This window comes from Nicotiana sylvestris, chromosome 7, assembly GCF_000393655.2.
Source record: "Nicotiana sylvestris chromosome 7, ASM39365v2, whole genome shotgun sequence".
Lineage (NCBI taxonomy): Eukaryota > Viridiplantae > Streptophyta > Magnoliopsida > Solanales > Solanaceae > Nicotiana > Nicotiana sylvestris.
Window position 1 is genome coordinate 24,500,556 of NC_091063.1, and position 17,625 is coordinate 24,518,180.

The following is a 17,625-nucleotide window of genomic DNA, read 5'->3' on the forward strand; positions in this document are numbered from 1 at the left end:
AGAGCGTATCTATCAATGTGCCTTTGGTAGAAGCTCTAGAATAAATGCTGGGTTATGCTAAATTCATGAAAGACTTGGTGACAAAGAAAAGATACATGGATTTTGAAACTATCAAGATGACCCACCAAGTTAGTGCAATAGTGCACTCTATGGCCCCGAAGCTAGAAGACCCTGGTGCTTTCACTATTCCTTGCACCATTAGGAGTGCAGACTTTGCAAAAGCTCTATGTGATTTGGGGAAGTATCAACTTGATACCCTACTCAGTTTTCAAGACTTTGGGTATTAGGCAACCGAGACCGACTTCCATGAGATTGCAAATGGAGGATAGAACGATGAAGAAACCATTGGGTATAATTGATGATGTGCTTGTCCGTGTGGACAAATTTATATTGCTGGCCGATTTTGTGATCTTTGATTATGAGGTAGATTATGAAGTTCCGATCATATTGGGTAGACCTTTCCTTGCTACCGGGAAGGCCTTAGTTGATGTTGAAGCAGAGGAACTCACTTTCCGGGTGGGTGATGAGAAAGTGGTCTTTCATGTGTGCAAGTCAATGAAGCAGCCCAACAGTTCTGATGTGTGCTCTTTTGTGGACCTTGTTATGGTAGTGATAGTTGATGATACTAGTGCAATAATAAATGTGGAGGACCCTCTAGAGGCGGTATTGTTGAATCGTGATGTAAATAGGGATGAATGCCGAGTGGAGTGTGTGAATGCTTTACATGGAATGGGCTCTTACTCCTATGAGCATAGGAAACTCTCTTTGGATCTTGAGAATAGGAAGACTCCACCAATAAATCCCTCAATCGAGGAACCTCCGATGTTGGAGTTGAAGCCGTTGCCTCTACACCTCAGGTATGAATTCTTAGGCCCTAGTTCAACTTTTCTAGTTATTCTTTCCTCTTGTCTTACTAACATGCAGGTTGATGCCACATTGGCGGTGCTCCAAAAGCGAAAGAAGGCAATTGGATGGACATTAGCTAATATCCGGTGGATAAGCCCCATATTCTGTATGCACAAGATTATTCGAGATGATGATGCAACGCCCTCCTTGGAACATCAAAAGAGGTTTAACGAGGCAATACAAGAAGTTATGAAAAAGGAGGTGATCAAGTGGTTGGATGTCGGGGTTGTGTACCCCATCTATGATAGCTCTTGGACTTCGCCAGTGCAATTTATGCCGAAGAAGGGTGGTATGACCGTGGTTACCAATTCGCAAAATGAGTTGATTCCTACCAGGACTATTACCGGGTGGAGGGTGTGCATGGACTACCGCAAGTTGAATAAAGTGACATGCAAGGATCACTTTCCATTGCCTTTTCTTGATCACATGCTAGACAGACTTGCTAGGCGTGCCTTCTACTGTTTTTTGTATGGGTATTCTGGGTATAACCAAATTTTGATTACTCTGGAAGATCAGGAGAAGACCACCTTCACTTGTCCATATTGTACCTTTGCCTTTTCTAGGATGCCATTTGGGTTGTGTAATGCACCGGCTACATTCTAGTGGTGTATGATGGCTATTTTCACCGATATGGTGGAAGATATTTTGGAGGTATTCATGGACGACTTCAGTGTTGTGGATGACTCGTTTGATAAATGTTTGAAAAATCTTGATAGAGTGTTGGCCCGTTGTGAAGAAACCAATCTTGTGCTTAATTGGGAGAAATGCCACTTCATGGTTGATGAGGGCATAGTTCTTGGGCATAAAATTTCAAAGCATGGTATAGAGGTGGACAAAGCAAAAATTGATGTGATTTCAAGACTCCCTCCCCCTACTTTTTCAAGGGAGTTAGAAGTTTTCTTGGGCATGCGGGGTTCTACCAGAGATTTATCAAAGGCTTTTCGAAGGTAGTGAATCCCTTGTGCAAGTTATTGGAAAAAGATGCCAAGTTCGTGTTCAATGAGGGATGTATGCAATCCTTCCAACTTCTCAAGCACAAGTTCACCACCACTCCTATTATTACCGCACCCAATTGGAGCTTAACTTTTGAGCTCATGTGTGACGCAAGTGATGTTGCGATTGGGGCGGTCTTGGGTCAAAGAGTGAACAAAATGTTTCATCCAGTGTACTATGCGAGCAAGACAATGAATGATGCTCAAGTGAACTACACGGTGACTAAGAAAGAGCTTTTGGCTATTGTGTTCGCAATGGAGAAATTTTGGCCGTATATCATGGGTGACAAGGTCATAGTTCATACCGATCATATCGTACTCCGGTACTTGATGACGAAGAAGGATTCCAAAGCTAGGCTGATGCGATGGGTCTTGTTACTTCAAGAGTTTGATTTGGAGATTGTGGACTGGAAGGGTAGTGAAAATCAAGTGGCGGATCACTTGTCTCACTTGGAGGATGAGGGGAGGCCTCGTGATGGCCTAGAGATCAATGATTCATTTCCCAATGAGTGACTACTTTCGGTTTAGGTGAATGGTATGCCATGGTTTGCGGACGTTGCTAATTTTCTTGTGACTGGTATAATCCCGTGTGAGCTCTCTTCTAACCAAAGGAAGAAGCTCAAACGGGATAGTTTGGACTTCTATTGGGATGAGCTGTACTTGTTCAAGATCTACACGGATGGTGTGATCCAAAGGTGTGTCCCAGAGAAGGAGCAATTGAGTATCTTAGAGGCTTGTCATTCCTCTCCCTATGGTGGCCATCATGGCGGGGTGAGGACGGCTTCAAAAGTTCTTAGTTGTGGTTTTTATTGGCCAACTTTGTACAAAGATGCAAGTGAACTCGTGAAGATATGCGACGAATGTCAAAGAGCGGGTGGAATTTCGAAGAAAGATGAGATGCCTCTCAATACCATTCTTGAAGTTGATATTTTTGATGTATGGGGCATTGATTTCATGGGCCCATATGTTAGTTTGTGTGGGAACACATACATTCTAGTGGCAGTTGACTATGTTTCAAAGTGGGTTGAAGTCGTGGCTTTGCCCAATAATGAGGCCCGGAGTATTATTGCATTTCTCAAGAAGAGAATTTTTACTAAATTTGGCATTCCTCGAGCAATCATAAGTGATGGGGGGTCTCATTTTTGTAATCGAGCTTTTGACACTTTGCTTGCAAAGTATGGTGTCAATCACAAAGTTTCTACTCCTTATCATCCTCAGGCGAGTGACCAAGTTGAAGTCTCAAACAGGGAAATCAAGAGTATATTGTCAAAGACGGTCAATGCAAATAGGACTGATTGGTCAAAGAAATTGGATGATGCTCTATGGGCTTGTAGACATGTGATTTTTGACCCTCCCCAAGATTTTTTATATTTTAGCATGTAAATATTTAATTTAGGCCTAATATAGCCATGTCAACTATTTTTAACTTCTTTACTTTATTTTCGTCATAAAAATGGAAATTACGAAAACATATATTTTTAGCTTACGTATCTTTCATAAATTTAAATAAAATATACAAAAATAGTACTTATTTTTATCTTTATATAATTTTAAAAATAAGACAATATATAATAGTTTCATGTTAGCCTTTGGCATGGGGTAGTATTTTTATCTTACTTTAAAATGAGTCAATTAAGGTGTTGGATCATAATGTTAAGAGTTCTAGAACCCAATTCTTGGCCCAATTCGGATTAGTCCATTAAGCCTAAGGACCCTTCTAGACTCTTCTTGGAATAAAAAAACAAATAAAGAAGACCCTAAGGACTTAACACAAAATACCTAGGGACTAATGAGCAAAATACACAAAGATACACCTAGACCTAAACTCTACCTATAAATAAGTGCTTAAAAAAGAACTAAAAAGGCTGAACGAAAAAAAGCTGAAGACTGCGGTCATCTTCTTCAAGCACCCGCACCCCTCGATTCCATCTTCTCCGACGACCCCCCCTTCCACGTACGTTTTCTTCATAACGGACCCGCTAGCAGCCATGGCTTGAAACCACCATGAAACACCGAGAACACACAGTAGCACACAAAAGAACTCTACCCTCTCGTTCATCATCCTCTTGAAGCAGCCATCCATGGCTTCTTTTTGAACGACCAGCCACACCACTCAAACACGCCGGAGCTCCTCCACTCTTTCAACGTCATCGCAATTGCCGTCTAACCAGTCATCCACCAACCACTCCCTCATTAGAGAACTCGCCGGAAAACCAGCAAACCCCTCACGTCGAACACACAATAACTGACGACTCTAAACCTTCATCAACCAGAACAACCTCCCCTCGTCCTCCTCCTCATGCCAGCGACTCAACCAGCTCGCCGGAAAACAACCCATAACATCGCGAACCCACTCGTCGGAACTCATACGGATAGACCCAAAATCCAGTAACCAGCCCTTCACCAGTTGTTGTCCGTCGCCAGTAGCAGAAATATCATGCCAAACGACCACCCTCCATAGCCACCCATGAAACAGAACAGCTAGTAAATTTATCAACTCAAGCTCGTTTAGCATATCTTTCCGGCGAGCTTCGAGTTCATCGGAGGTCGTCGTTCAAGGAGTCCATTCCAGTCGTACGTCGAGGTGATGCTGGTTTCGAGGTTTGGTTGTAGTTCCGTTGAGGGTCAATAAATTTTCCGGGTACGATTAGTCACGTTGTTCACGTCCAGTTACGGGTATGTTTTGATTGTTAAATCTTGCCTTTGTTTATTGATTTATGGGAAGTGTCTTGTTATGGTTAAGAGGTCGATTTATGATTCTCTTAGTTCTGTTGATGTTGTTCTTAAGTTGATTTATTTGAATTCTTGTGATATTTTGCATAGTGTTGTTAATGGTACATTGGCAAGAATTGATGTGAATGATAAAAATGCATATACTAAGTCTGTTGAAATACTTGGTTTGTCTTTGAGAAATTATGTGTATACTTTGATTAATAAAGAAGTTGAGAATCATGGGTTTGGTGAATATGGTGATTGCCTTGCACAGTCTAAGAAATCTGGTTAACAGGCTTGATGGATAATTCATGGCCCTCGTAAGATTAGATTAAGAACTAGCACTTATAGAAAGGGTTTGAGGTGTGCCATAAATAAATTAAATCATCCATGGCCCTCATAAATGTTGCTTTTAAAGAATCATAATATTCGTAGTTTTCTTTAGGCCCGATTTAGATTAGTATTGCGATTATATATACGTTCGCGTAATGTAATTGCAAATTTAACTCTAAAAAGACTCGAGGGATTCGTCCGTGCAACTTCAATCAATTTTTCTTAATAACGATAAAACGTTATTAATTATGGACACATTCGTGTGATATGATTTTTGACGCGCCAAACCAATGGGTACATGTACACGTGACCCATTTCAAGATAATTTTCTTAATTAAAAAGCGGTAAAGGGTAAATGCGCATATGATCTAAAGTCAGTAATTAAACAATAGTAATAAGCCAAGTATGATCAAAGCGACCGTGCTATAACCACGGAACTCGAGAATGCCTAACACCTTCTCCCGGGTTAACAAAATTCCTTACTCAGATTTCTGTTTCGCGGACTGTAGTACAGGGTCAATCTTTTTCTCGATTCAGGATTTAAACCGGTGACTTGGGAAACCCTAAATTTTCCCAAGTGGCGACTCTGAATCTTTAAACAAATCCCGTTTCGATTGTCCTTTAATTGGAAAAACTCCCTTATATTTATACCCTTTATGGGGTGTAGTAAAAAAGGAGGCGTGACAACTCTGGCGAATCTGCTGGGGATCGAACCCAGAATCTCTGGTTCAAGGTTCAAGAATTCGAGCTTGTTAATATGATTTTGTTTGGCTTTATTGTTAATATTACTGTATTCTGTGAATCTTTTGTGCTAAATGCTATTTGTTTACCGCTTTAATATTATTCGAATTGTATATAACTGTCTTCTTACGCCACCCATCTGAATCTTCTAGAAATTGTGCATACGTTTGCATAGCCTGCTTTTTCTGTAGAAATTATACCAAATAGAACGAGGTTGGGCAAGCGACAAGGCTGGGTAGACTTCAGTGCTCCCGGTACGTCACCCAGTCTTCGGCCCCAGTTGTCCGCTCTGGTACCCCAAGTCTAGACCAAAACCCTAGGATTTAAACCTAGAAAAACACAGCCTCATGCCATATCCCTAGTAGGAACGTTCGTTTGCATCATGCGCATTTGACTTAGGGGACTCAACACAGGGGTTGAGTCCGTTTAGGACAGGTATGCCCAAAATAACAGACCATCCTGATGCATTCTATGTGCTATGTGTACATTTATTTGTTTTGGCTTGCATGCTGACCAACCAGGGAAAATAAAGTGGAAAAGGAAAACCAAGAGTGATATAGGGAGGGAAATAAGGCCCGGTTCTAAAAATCCCGGTATTTGAAAAACGTCCTGAAACTCTGCCCAAATGTTTTTCAAAAAGAGTTATTTCAAAAGAGTCAAACACTGTGTTCGTTCAAATGTGTCAAAACTGACCGAACTACGCAGGTCTGATTCTCACCGGATCTGGGATATGTAGGCAACCTACATAAGGTTTGGCCTTATTTTTGAAAAAAAGAGAAAGAAAATAAGAGGAAAAACAAGAGAGTAAAGAAAAGAAAAGAGCGGAAAAACAAGAAAGAAAAGAGAGAAAATAAGAGATCAAGAGAGAATAAAAACAAAGAGAGAATAGAGGCAAGAGTGAAAGGAAGGAAACAAAAAGAAAGAAAAGGGGGAAGTTTGCAATTAAAAAGCCGGGATGACACATACAACTGATCAAATACATAGTAGAGACAGTTAATTGTTTAGGTGCATTCATGTCCAATGTGCGGTTACCAATCTGTTAAAACCTAATCTCTAACAATATTGTTGTTGATGCATTGAGTCCAGGCAGGTGGTTAGTTGATTGGCATTCTGGCAACTCACTAATACAACACCCGATCGAAAGACATGCTGAATATGGCCAACCAGGAACCGGAAACAAGTATTGTCGACCCATCGAAAGAAGTGGAAGAATTGGACATTAATGCAATGAGGGAAAAAATGTATAAACTAAAGCAACAGATGGCTGAAATGTACCAAGCCTGGGCGAAGGGGCATCCACCACCGGTTTATCCCGCCAACCCTGCTTATATCCCACCATCAGCCCAACCTCTGGAGCCTCCCACTGTGAACTCATCTCCAGCCTTTCCCCTCTACCAACAATGCTATGGCGCCACTTCCCATACATCACAAGCTCCTCCACCTAAACAAGTCCCATACCCTCCTCCACCAGTCACTCCCATTTTTGTGGCACCTCCACCTACTACATTACATCGATCTTCCAGTGAACCCCTGTTCCAAACTCATAACAACCAGTACTATCCCCCTGAACCCACCTTCAAAGTTCCAGAACCATATTCTTACACCCCTTATCTTGATCTCCCGGTAGAGACCGAGAAGCCACCCAAAAATCCCGAGCATGAAGAGATGATCAGAAAGGTTAAAAGCTTAGAACAGTCGTTCCGAGATATGAGGGGTTGGGAGGTCAAGTAAGTGTGGCCTATAAGGATTTATGTCTGTTCCCAGATGTTCAGTTGCCAGTGGGGTTCAAAATGCCCAAGTTTGATCTGTACGATGGGCATGGTGACCTAGAAGCACACTTAAGAGGATTTTGTAGCAAAATGAGAGGAGCAGGTGGAAGAGATGAATTGCTGATGGCATATTTCAGCCAAAGTTTAAGTGGATCGGCCTTAGAATGGTATACCAGACAAGATCACAACAGGTGGTACACATGGGATGATTTGGCCCAAGCCTTTGCCTGCCATTTTTAGTACAACCTCAAAATTATCCCAGACCGTCTGTCGTTGACAAAGCTTGAGAAGAATCCCGGTGAGAGCTTCAGGGAATATGGATTCCGTTGGAGAGAGCAAGCAGTGAGGGTTAACCCTCCAATGAAAGAAAGCGAGATGGTTGATTATTTCTTGCAAGCTTTGGAACCCACTTATTTTGGTCACTTGGTGTCAGCAGTAGGTAAGTCCTTTAATGAAGTCGTAAAAGTGGGAGGCATGGTTGAAGAGAGACTCAAGTCCAACAAGATCATGAGTTATTCAGCGATCAAAGCGACCACTCAGGCCATTCAAAACGGTACTGGGGGTGTGCCCGGGAAGAAGAAGAAGGAAGGAAAGAGCGACAATCAAAAAGAGAAAGGGAAAGAAAATGAGCGAGCTAAGAAGTGCGAGGAAAGAAAAGAAAAGAAAAGAGAAGATTCAAATGGACAAATTGGGATGATTCCAAGTGACCTTATGACCCTCGAAGTCATTCTAGAACCATTAATTGTTGCTAGGTGCATTGCACACAATGTGATATTTTTGGTGTTAAATGCCATAACGCTAACGGGATGACCCCATTTTGTTCCTTTTGATATCTTCATAGCAGAAAGGTGGTTGGTTTGTGGTTCTCGAAGTAGTAACTCCTCTCCACAACATAAAGTCAAAAGGCAATGGCAGACAACAACAAAACTGAGTTGGTTGATACAGGTGCCCAAAAGCAATTGGTTGAACAGGACAATGGGTTGGTTGAAGAGGTGAGGATGTTAAGACAACACATGGCGGACATGTATCAGGCCTGGATGACTGGGAAGACACCACCCTCGCCACCACCTAGCTTCCTAAATACTACCCCTACCCAAACACCGGTCACAGTGCCAAATGATCCCCCATACTCTCCAGATCCACCCGTTTATCATGGCTTTCCCAACCACCCTAGTAGTTCCGTCACTCATCTTCCAATTACCTTTTCCAAAAATTGCCCTGTTGTCTTATCCACTATCCCCAACAATGAACACCCACTCAAAGCTCACGATGCCCAATATTACCCCTCAGAGGTTGCCCACAAAGTTCCCAACTCATACAAACAGAGCCCTCGGGATAAGTTGCATGTTGAAAATGAAAGGTTCACAGGAAGAGAAGGGAAAGACGGGATACCCAGGAGGCTGAAAGGCATAGAACAATCCTTGGAAAACAAAAAGGAAGGGAAGACCAAGGTAGCATGACTTACAAAGAACTGTCTGTGTCCCTTGATGTTCGCTTGCCCGCGGGGTTCAAAGTGCCAAAATTTAACTTGTATGATGGGTGTGGAGAATCGGTAGCCCACCTGAGGGTCTATTGCAATGAAATGAGAAGTGTTGGAGAGAAAGATGACCTGTTGATGGCATATTTCAGTAAGATCCTGACTGGGGCAGCTTTGGACTGGTATATTCATCAAGATACTGGTAAGTGGCCTACATTGGGTGACATGGCTCAAGATTTTGTTCGATACTTTCAGTACAGATTGAGCGTTACAACAAACCACTCCTCCCTATCTAGAATGGAAATGAAGCCAGAGGAAAGCTTTAGAGAATTTGGACTCAGATGGAGAGAGCAGGCTGCTCGAGTCAATACCCCGATTGGGGAAGAAGAAATGGTTGAGCTCTTCCTAAAAGCCCAGGGGCCCACCTACTTCGATCATTTGATCCCAGCCTTGGGAAAGCCTTTCAATGATATGTTAAAAATGGGGGAGATGGTAGAAGAGGGAATCAAATCAGGCAAAATCATGAGTTTTTTGAAAGACATTCAGAACATCCCAGTAAGCTTGGGTGGAAGAAAAAGAAATAGAAAAGATGATCCGATGGGCTTTCCCGATCAACACTTCCAGCCTCGACATCGTCCCCGGGGATATCCTTGTGCACCAGATGATCCTCCCCAATGCCACTTCTCTCCACAGAACTCCCAAAGTCGTACATCATTTTCCCAGTACCCAGTTCCATGAAATGCCTATCCACCCCCACGGGCCTACCGAAAACCCCCTGAATCAGGTTTCCGGCCCAATCAAGCATTTAAGAATGAGAGGTTGCTAAAAAAAGAAAAGGCTTTCACCCCTATTGGAGAATCATATGCCAGTTTGTTCCAAAAGTTGAAGTAATTGGACATGTTGAAGCCGATTCATATAAAATTGCCAAATCTGAAGAAAACAATTCAGAAGCTTATTGATGCAGGTGACATTGTCGTGCAAAATCCAGATGCAGCAGACACTAGCCAAAGTCCATCGCCTGTTCGTAATGAGACGCATATGGTGAGTATGATTTGTTTTGAAAAGGAATATGAGAATTCTTCTAAGATCCTTGAAGGTCCACGCGCTGCAAAGTTTTCAGTGCTATCAGAGGCTGATCTTAAGAACGAGCCAGCAAAGGGAACCCAAAGTCAATTTATTAAGAACAATATGATGGAAGTTTGTGAAGGTCCTAGTAATGTTGATTCGGAATTCAGTGGCTAAGATGCCGAGCTTGGCAATTGGAAAGACGCTCCCTTTTTGGTTAGCCGGGGAGGAGTTTTAGTGGTTTATTTTGTTGTCATTTCTGTTGTCCGGGTTATTTCAGGGTTGTAATCCGGATATTGTCTTGTGACTTAAACCCTTCTATCCTTTTATTTTTCCTAGTTTGTTTAGTCATAGTAGCCCGTCTAATGTTGTCTAGGTTTGTTCTAGGTTTGTAACCCCAGTTTAGTTTGTTTGTTTTGTTGTCCAAACCTTTTCACCATCTGTTTAATGCAATTTTCTGTTTTCTGTAATTTCTAATCATTTTTGTTTAGTTCTCTTTTCTTTTTATGGTTCTTTTCCTATTGACTCTAGTGACATGACATGCATGCATAATTCTCAGCCTGGTTTTAAAAGTCAGTTTAGTCACGAAGCAATGAAACAATGTTGAAGATGTAGGGACATTTGAGGGAAATAAGTAAAGGCATTTTGAGATCACTTCAAGCCCGAATTGTGTGAAACTGGGGCAGATAGAATATGAAGAAACCCTATTGAAATGCCTCTTGCCGTATTGGTTTGAAGCTAAAGGCAAGTTTGCCCAAATCGACAGGGGTCGTTCGTGGTAATGAGGGTGAGAGTGTTGTCCAATGGTGCTTTGTATTTAACAGATGTAGAAGCCGAATGTGTGGATATGGTTATCAAGTCTGATACAATCAAAAGGTGTTACGAATGTTTTCCTTGGTTAGTTTAATTGTGTTGGTTGTACTTGCCTTGTTTTGAAGATTGGAACGACGAAGGCATTTTGTGCTGCTATCTAAACACTTTATCCTTAGTTACCCCTTTGAGTCTCATTTATTTTCCTTCATACCCCTCTTTTGGAATCAATAGCAAAGTTCAGAAACGCAAGCGCAAAAGATAAGTAAAGGAAGAAAAAAAATAAGAGAAAGAAAAGAGAAAGAAAGAATGAAAAGAGAAAGAAAAGAATGAAAAGGAAAAAAAGAAGAAAAACAACAAAAATAGAAAAAGAAAGCAAAAAAGAGAAAAAATAGAAAGAGAAAAGAGAAAATCACAACAACAAAGTAATTTCTATGACATGAACTACGTTAGACCTGATTCTTTTCAAGGATACGTAGGCAGCCTCACGGTTCGGTCTCATCAAACAAAAATTCAAAAGTCCCCGAGCAAGAAACTGGGGCAGAAGTTGTGGTTGTTGTAAGAAATCTGATTCCGAAAGTTGTAATTTTGAACCTATAAGAATTGTTTTGAGCCTTTGATATCCTTTCTTTTTAACCCTATCCAAAATCCCACGTTACGTTCCAAAGAAAGACCTTCCGATCAGTCTTCGAGAGATGCCAAGTCAAGTAAGGAGAGGTAATTCATATCAGGGGCAACACTCTGGTCCAAGCAAAAAAATAATAAAATGAGAGAGTCTTATTGGTGAAAACACTCACGGGCACCGTAGGGCGACGAGAGCTGAGAGAAATCCAAAAATGAGAGAGTCTTATTGGTGAAAACCCACGCGGGGACCGTAAGGCGACGGTAAGTTGAGAGAAAGAACAGAATGAGAGAGGCTTGATGGTGAAAACCCTTCAGGCACTACAAGTCGAATAAGGATTGTAAATCAGATTGGATAATCGGAGCATTGAAGTCCAGTTTCATGGTTCAGGGGTATAACAAGAGTTGAACATCATAATTATTTGACAGATTAGGCCACTTAATCAACATGTTCATGTCATGGTCATTAGAGTTGTATCCACATCTGATAGGTTTCTACTTTGTAGTTTTCTTGTTAAGAATCATCTCTTTCCTTTGTCCTTTACTCTGTTCCTTTTGTCTTGTTTACCTCCTCGTTCTGAGTTTGTTTGGTCAGAACAAGTGAGAAATGACTTCAAAATTTGCCACAAGCTTTTCAATTGCACAAAACGGGATCTGTCCATGTACATCAAAGTGTCATAAGTCAGGAAAGAACAACAAGCACATTGAACTGGTAATAATCAACATGCTTTGGGATCCTTATGAAATACAAAGGTTTGGTACACATCAATTCAGAAACAATGCAACAGATGGAGGGTGTTAGGTGAACGGATCAAAGATATTTTCGGTGAAACACGACAATTTGGTACATATCAATTCATAAACAATGCAACAAGATAGAGGGGTTTGGTGAACGGATCAAAGGTATTTTTGTGGTAAGATCAACAAAAGGTTTTTAATCAGTGACAAGCGAGGTCCTCCGAGCAGAAATCAAAGTTATCGTGGCAAGTGAAGGAGCAACAGACCTCAAGGCCAGGGCCAGTGGTTTAAGTTAAGAAAAAACAACATGCGCGATGAGTGGGTGGCAATTGTCGTGCTTTGAGATTTATGAGAAACACAAAGGTTTAGTACATGTCAATGCAAGATCACAATGCAATAGATAAAGGGTATTGGGTTGGAACGGATCAGAAGTATTTTCCGTGATAAGGGTGACAGAGAAAGTGGTTAATCAATAAACAAGCAAGGTCTTCGAGTGGAAATCAAAGTTATCATGGGAAGTGAAGGAGAAACCGTCCTGAAAGTCAAGGCCACAAACCAACCACCATATTTTTAAGCTGACAAGATTTTCTTTGATTTGAAACAGGGGCAGAAATCTCGTTTGTTCGGAAAAACCCTCCGTGGAGAAAGGCAGTCACCAAAAAGGTTTGATTTTTGATTTTCAGGACCCTCCTGGAAAATGGGAGCTAGTTTAAAGTTCAGAAATAGCATAATCTAGCATAAATGTATCCCAAAAGAATATAAGTTAGCTTAGAAGTTTGCATGTTCGAGATAGGATTCAATTAGAAGTTTCCAGGACCCTCCTGAATAAGGGGACTTAGCTTTAAGATTTCGATTAGATAACAACATTTAGCGTAAACTCTGCTGTAGGGTAGTATAATTCAGACATGAAAGTTGTCACCCTTAAGATAAAATTTCACATTTGATTTTCAGGACCCTCATAAATAATGGGGAGTAGTTTAAAGATTCTCTTGGATAGCAAGATTTAGCAGAAGTCACACATGTAGAAGATATAACTTAGATTTAAAATTGTCGTTTAGTTAAGAGTTGTCAGGACCCCCTGCATAATGGGACCTAGCTTTCAAATTCTTAGTAATATTTGGTAATATGATTCAGTTTAACACTCACATATGTGCCTAGTTACCAAACTGGGGCAAAACATTTTCTTTGTTTTTGTCTATTTTGTTGAAACCAGGATCCCACCTGGAGAGCAAAGAATACATTTCAAGTTGAAATCAGGAGCTCGCCTGGAGAACAAGGGAGTACAATTTAAATTTTAGCTTTCAAATTCTTTGTTTTGTCTATGTTGAAGTCAGGAGCCCGCCTGGAGAGCAGGGAATACATTTCAAGTCAGCAGTCAGGAGCCCGCCTGGAGAGCAGGGAATACTTTCAAGCGCAACAGTCAGGAGCCCGCCTGGAGAACAAGGGAGTACAATTTAAATTTTAGCTTTCAAATTCTTTGTGTTGTCTATCTTGAAGTCAGGAGCCCGCCTGGAGAGCAGGGAGCGCTTTCAAGTTGAAGTCAGGAGCCCGCCTGGAAAGCAGGGAATATTTCAAGTCAGCAATCAGGAGCCCGCCTGGAGAACAAGGGAGTACAATTCAAGTTTTAGCTTTCAAGTTCTTATTGATATTTGGTAATGTGATCCATTTTACACTTGCATCTGTGCCCAACCACCAAACCGGGGCAGAAAATTTTCTTTGTTTTGTCTATTTTGTTGAAGTCAGGAGCCCGCATGGAGAGCAGGGAATACATTTCAAGTTAGCAGTCAAAATCCCGCCTGGAGAGCAGTGAATACATTTCAAGTTCAGCGGTCAGGAGCCCGCCTGGAGAGCATGGAATACATTTCAAGTTAGCAGTTAGGGAGCCCCGCCTGGAGAATAGGGTCAGTTTTTACTTTAGTCAAGCTTAGTTTACAGTTTTCCTAGTCTATTCTTTTTTGGTTTAATTTCATTATTGCATCAATAGTACAAGTGGTTTACAATTTTGCTAACAACTCACAAATCTTCCTAGTGCAAACTGGGGCAGAAAAAATTCCTTTGTTTTGTCTATTTTGTTGTAATCAGGCACCCACCTGGAGAACAAGGGGAGACAACTCAAGTTTCTAGGGAAAGCAGTTTCGAAGGAAGACGGTTCAAGTTTTAGGGGAAATGGTTCAAGGTGCAAGGGAAAACAGTGTCAAGTAACAAGAGAAGACGGTTCGAGTTCAACAGTCAGGCGTCCACTTGGAGAAAAGGAAAAGCATCTCAGATTGCAATTCAAGTCAGCAACCAAAGAATCTCGCGGCAGAAATGCGAGTCAGCAGTTCGGGGTGATCAACAAAAGTTAGTCACAATAAAGAAAAAGAGAGAAATGCAAGAAGTGAATCCAAATGCAGAAGTTGATGAAAGGTGTGAACTGCTTAAGACATGGTGGAAGTCACAAGCACTACATGTCCAGTCTTTATCCAGAAGCTGTAGAAGAACGAGCTAGCACTTGCAGCTAACAAGCGCCAAGGTTCAAATCTAAAGTCTGCATGAAGAACCATTCAAGACCCAAGATCAAGCTTCAGAAGACTTATATATAGGAACCTTGTAACTCGTAGTTGAAAGGTTTAGTTTATCTTTTTCATTTGATTTTTGATGTAATAACAGGGACCACGGACCGGAACCTCGGCGGAACGGTACCTCGACCGGATCTCCACCTCGGCACTCTCCATCACCTCATTCACTTCTGAACTACACGTGGCCCGATTCCTTTATAGCCAAGGATATGTAGGCAGCTCAGATACCAGGGCTCGGTCACATTCCCCTTTTCTCTTAGATTTAGTCTCTCCCAAATAAGGGTCGGGTCAAAAACCTGTCTAGTCATTCTTTGTCCGAAAACGCTTCGCGTTTCCAGTCAAAGAGGGGCAGCTGTAGACATGTGATTTTTGACCCTCCCCAAGATTTTTTATATTTTAGCATGTAAATATTTAATTTAGGTCTAATATAGCTATTTCAACTATTTTTAACTTCTTCACTTTATTTTCGTCATAAAAATGGAAAATTACGAAAAAATATATTTTTAGCTTACATATCATTCATAAATTTAAATAAAAATATACAAAAATAGTACTTATTTTTATCTTTATATAATTTTAAAAATAAAAAAATATATAATAGTTTCATGTTAGCCTTTGGCATGGGGTAGTATTTTTATCTTACTTTAAAATGAGTCAATTAAGGTGTTAGATCATAATGTCAAGAGTTCTAGAACTCAATTCTTGGCCCAATTCGGATTAGTCCATTAAGCCTAGGGACCCTCCTAGACACTTCTTGGAATAATAAAATAAATAAAGAAGACCCTAAGGACTTAACACAAAAAATCTAGGGACTAATGGGCAAAATATACAAAGATACACCTAGACTCTACCTATAAATAAGTTCTTAAAAAAAAGAACGAAAAAAGTTGAAGGCTGCGGTCGTCTTCTTCAAGCACCCGCACCCCCCGATTCCATCTTCTCCGATGACCCCCCCCTTCCACGGACGTTTTCTTCATAACTAACCCACTAGCAGCCATGGCTTGAAACCACCATGAAACACCGAGAACACATATCAACACACAAAAGAACCCTACCCTCTCGTTCATCCTCCTCCTGAAGCAGCCATCCATGGCTTCTTGTTGAATGACCAGCCACACCACTCAAACATGCCAGAGCTCCTCCACTCTTTCAACGCTATCGCAATCGCCGGCGAACCAGTCGTCCACCAACCACTCCCTCATCACAGAACTCGCTGGAAAACCAGAAAACCCTTCACATCGAACATATAACAACTGATGATTCTAAACCTTCATCAACCAGAACAACCTCCCCTCGTCCTCCTCCTCACGCCAGCGACTCAACCAGCTCGTCAGAAAACAACCCATAACATCGCGAACCCACTCGTCGGAACTCATACGGACAGACCCAAAATCCAGTACCCAACCCTTCACCAGTTGTTGTCCGTCGCCAGTAGCAGAAAAATCACACCAAATGACCACCCTCTATAGCCACCCATGAAACAGAACAACTAGTAAGTTTATCAACTCAAGCTCGTTTAGCATCTCTTTCCTGCGAGCTTCAAGTTCGTCGGAGGTCATCGTTCAAGGAGTCCATTCCAGTCGTACGTCGAGGTGATGCTGGTTTCGAGGTCTGGTCATAGTTCCGTCGAGGGTCAATAAATTTTCCGGGTACGATTAGTCGTATTGTTCATGTCCAGTTACGGGTATGTTTTGATTGTTAAATATTGCCTTTGTTTATTGATTTATGGGAAGTGTCTTGTTATGGTTAAGAGGTCGATTTCTGCTTCTCTTAGTTCTGTTGATGGTGTTCTTAAGTTGATTTATTTGAATTCTTCTGATATTTTGCATAGTGTTGTTAATGGTACATTGGCAAGAATTGATGTGAATGATAAAAATGCATATACTAAGTCTGTTGAAATACTTGGTTTGTCTTTGAGAAATTATGTGTATTCTTTGATTAATAAAGAAGTTGAGAATCATGGGTTTGGTGAATATGGTGATTGCCTTGCACAGTCTAAGAAATCTGGTTAACATGCTTGATGGATAATTCACGGCCTCGTAAGATTAGATTAAGAACTAGCACTTATAGAAAGGGTTTGAGGTGTGCCATAAATAAATTAAATCATCTATGGCCCTCATAAATGTTGCTTTTAAAGAATCATAATATTCGTAGTTTGCTTTAGGCCCGATTTAGATTAGTATTGCGATTATATATACTTTCGCGTAATGTAATTGCAAATTTAACTCTAAAAAGACTCAAGGGATACGTCTGCGCAACTTCAATCAATTTTTCTTAATAACGATAAAGCGTTATTAATTATGGACACGTTCGCCTGGCATGATTTTTGACGCGCCAAACCAATAGGTACACGTATGCGTGACCCATTTCAAGATAATTTTCTTAATTAAAAAGCGGTAAAGGGTAAATGCACATAGGATCTAAAGTCAGTAATTAAACAATTGTAATAAGCCAAGTATGATCAAAGCGACCGTGCTAGAACCACAGAACTCGGGAATGCCTAACACCTTCTCCCGGGTTAACAAAATTCCTTACTCGGATTTCTGGTTCGCAGACTGTAGTACAGGGTCAATCATTTCCTCGATTTAGGATTTAAACCGGTGACTTGAGACACCCTAAATTATCCGAAGTGGCGACTCTGAATCTTTAAACAAATCCCGTTTTGATTGTCCTTTAATTAGAAAAACTCCCTTATATTTATACCCTTTACGGGGTGTAGTAAAAAAGGAGGCATGACAGGGCTTATAAGACTGCTTACAAGACTCTGATTGGTATGTCTCCGTACCGGTTGGTGTTTGGGAAAGCTTGCCATCTACCGGTTGAGTTAGAGCACAAGGCCATGTGGGCTTTGAGGAAGCTGAATCTTGAGTGAGATGTGGCAGCAAATCTTCGTGTGGAGCAGC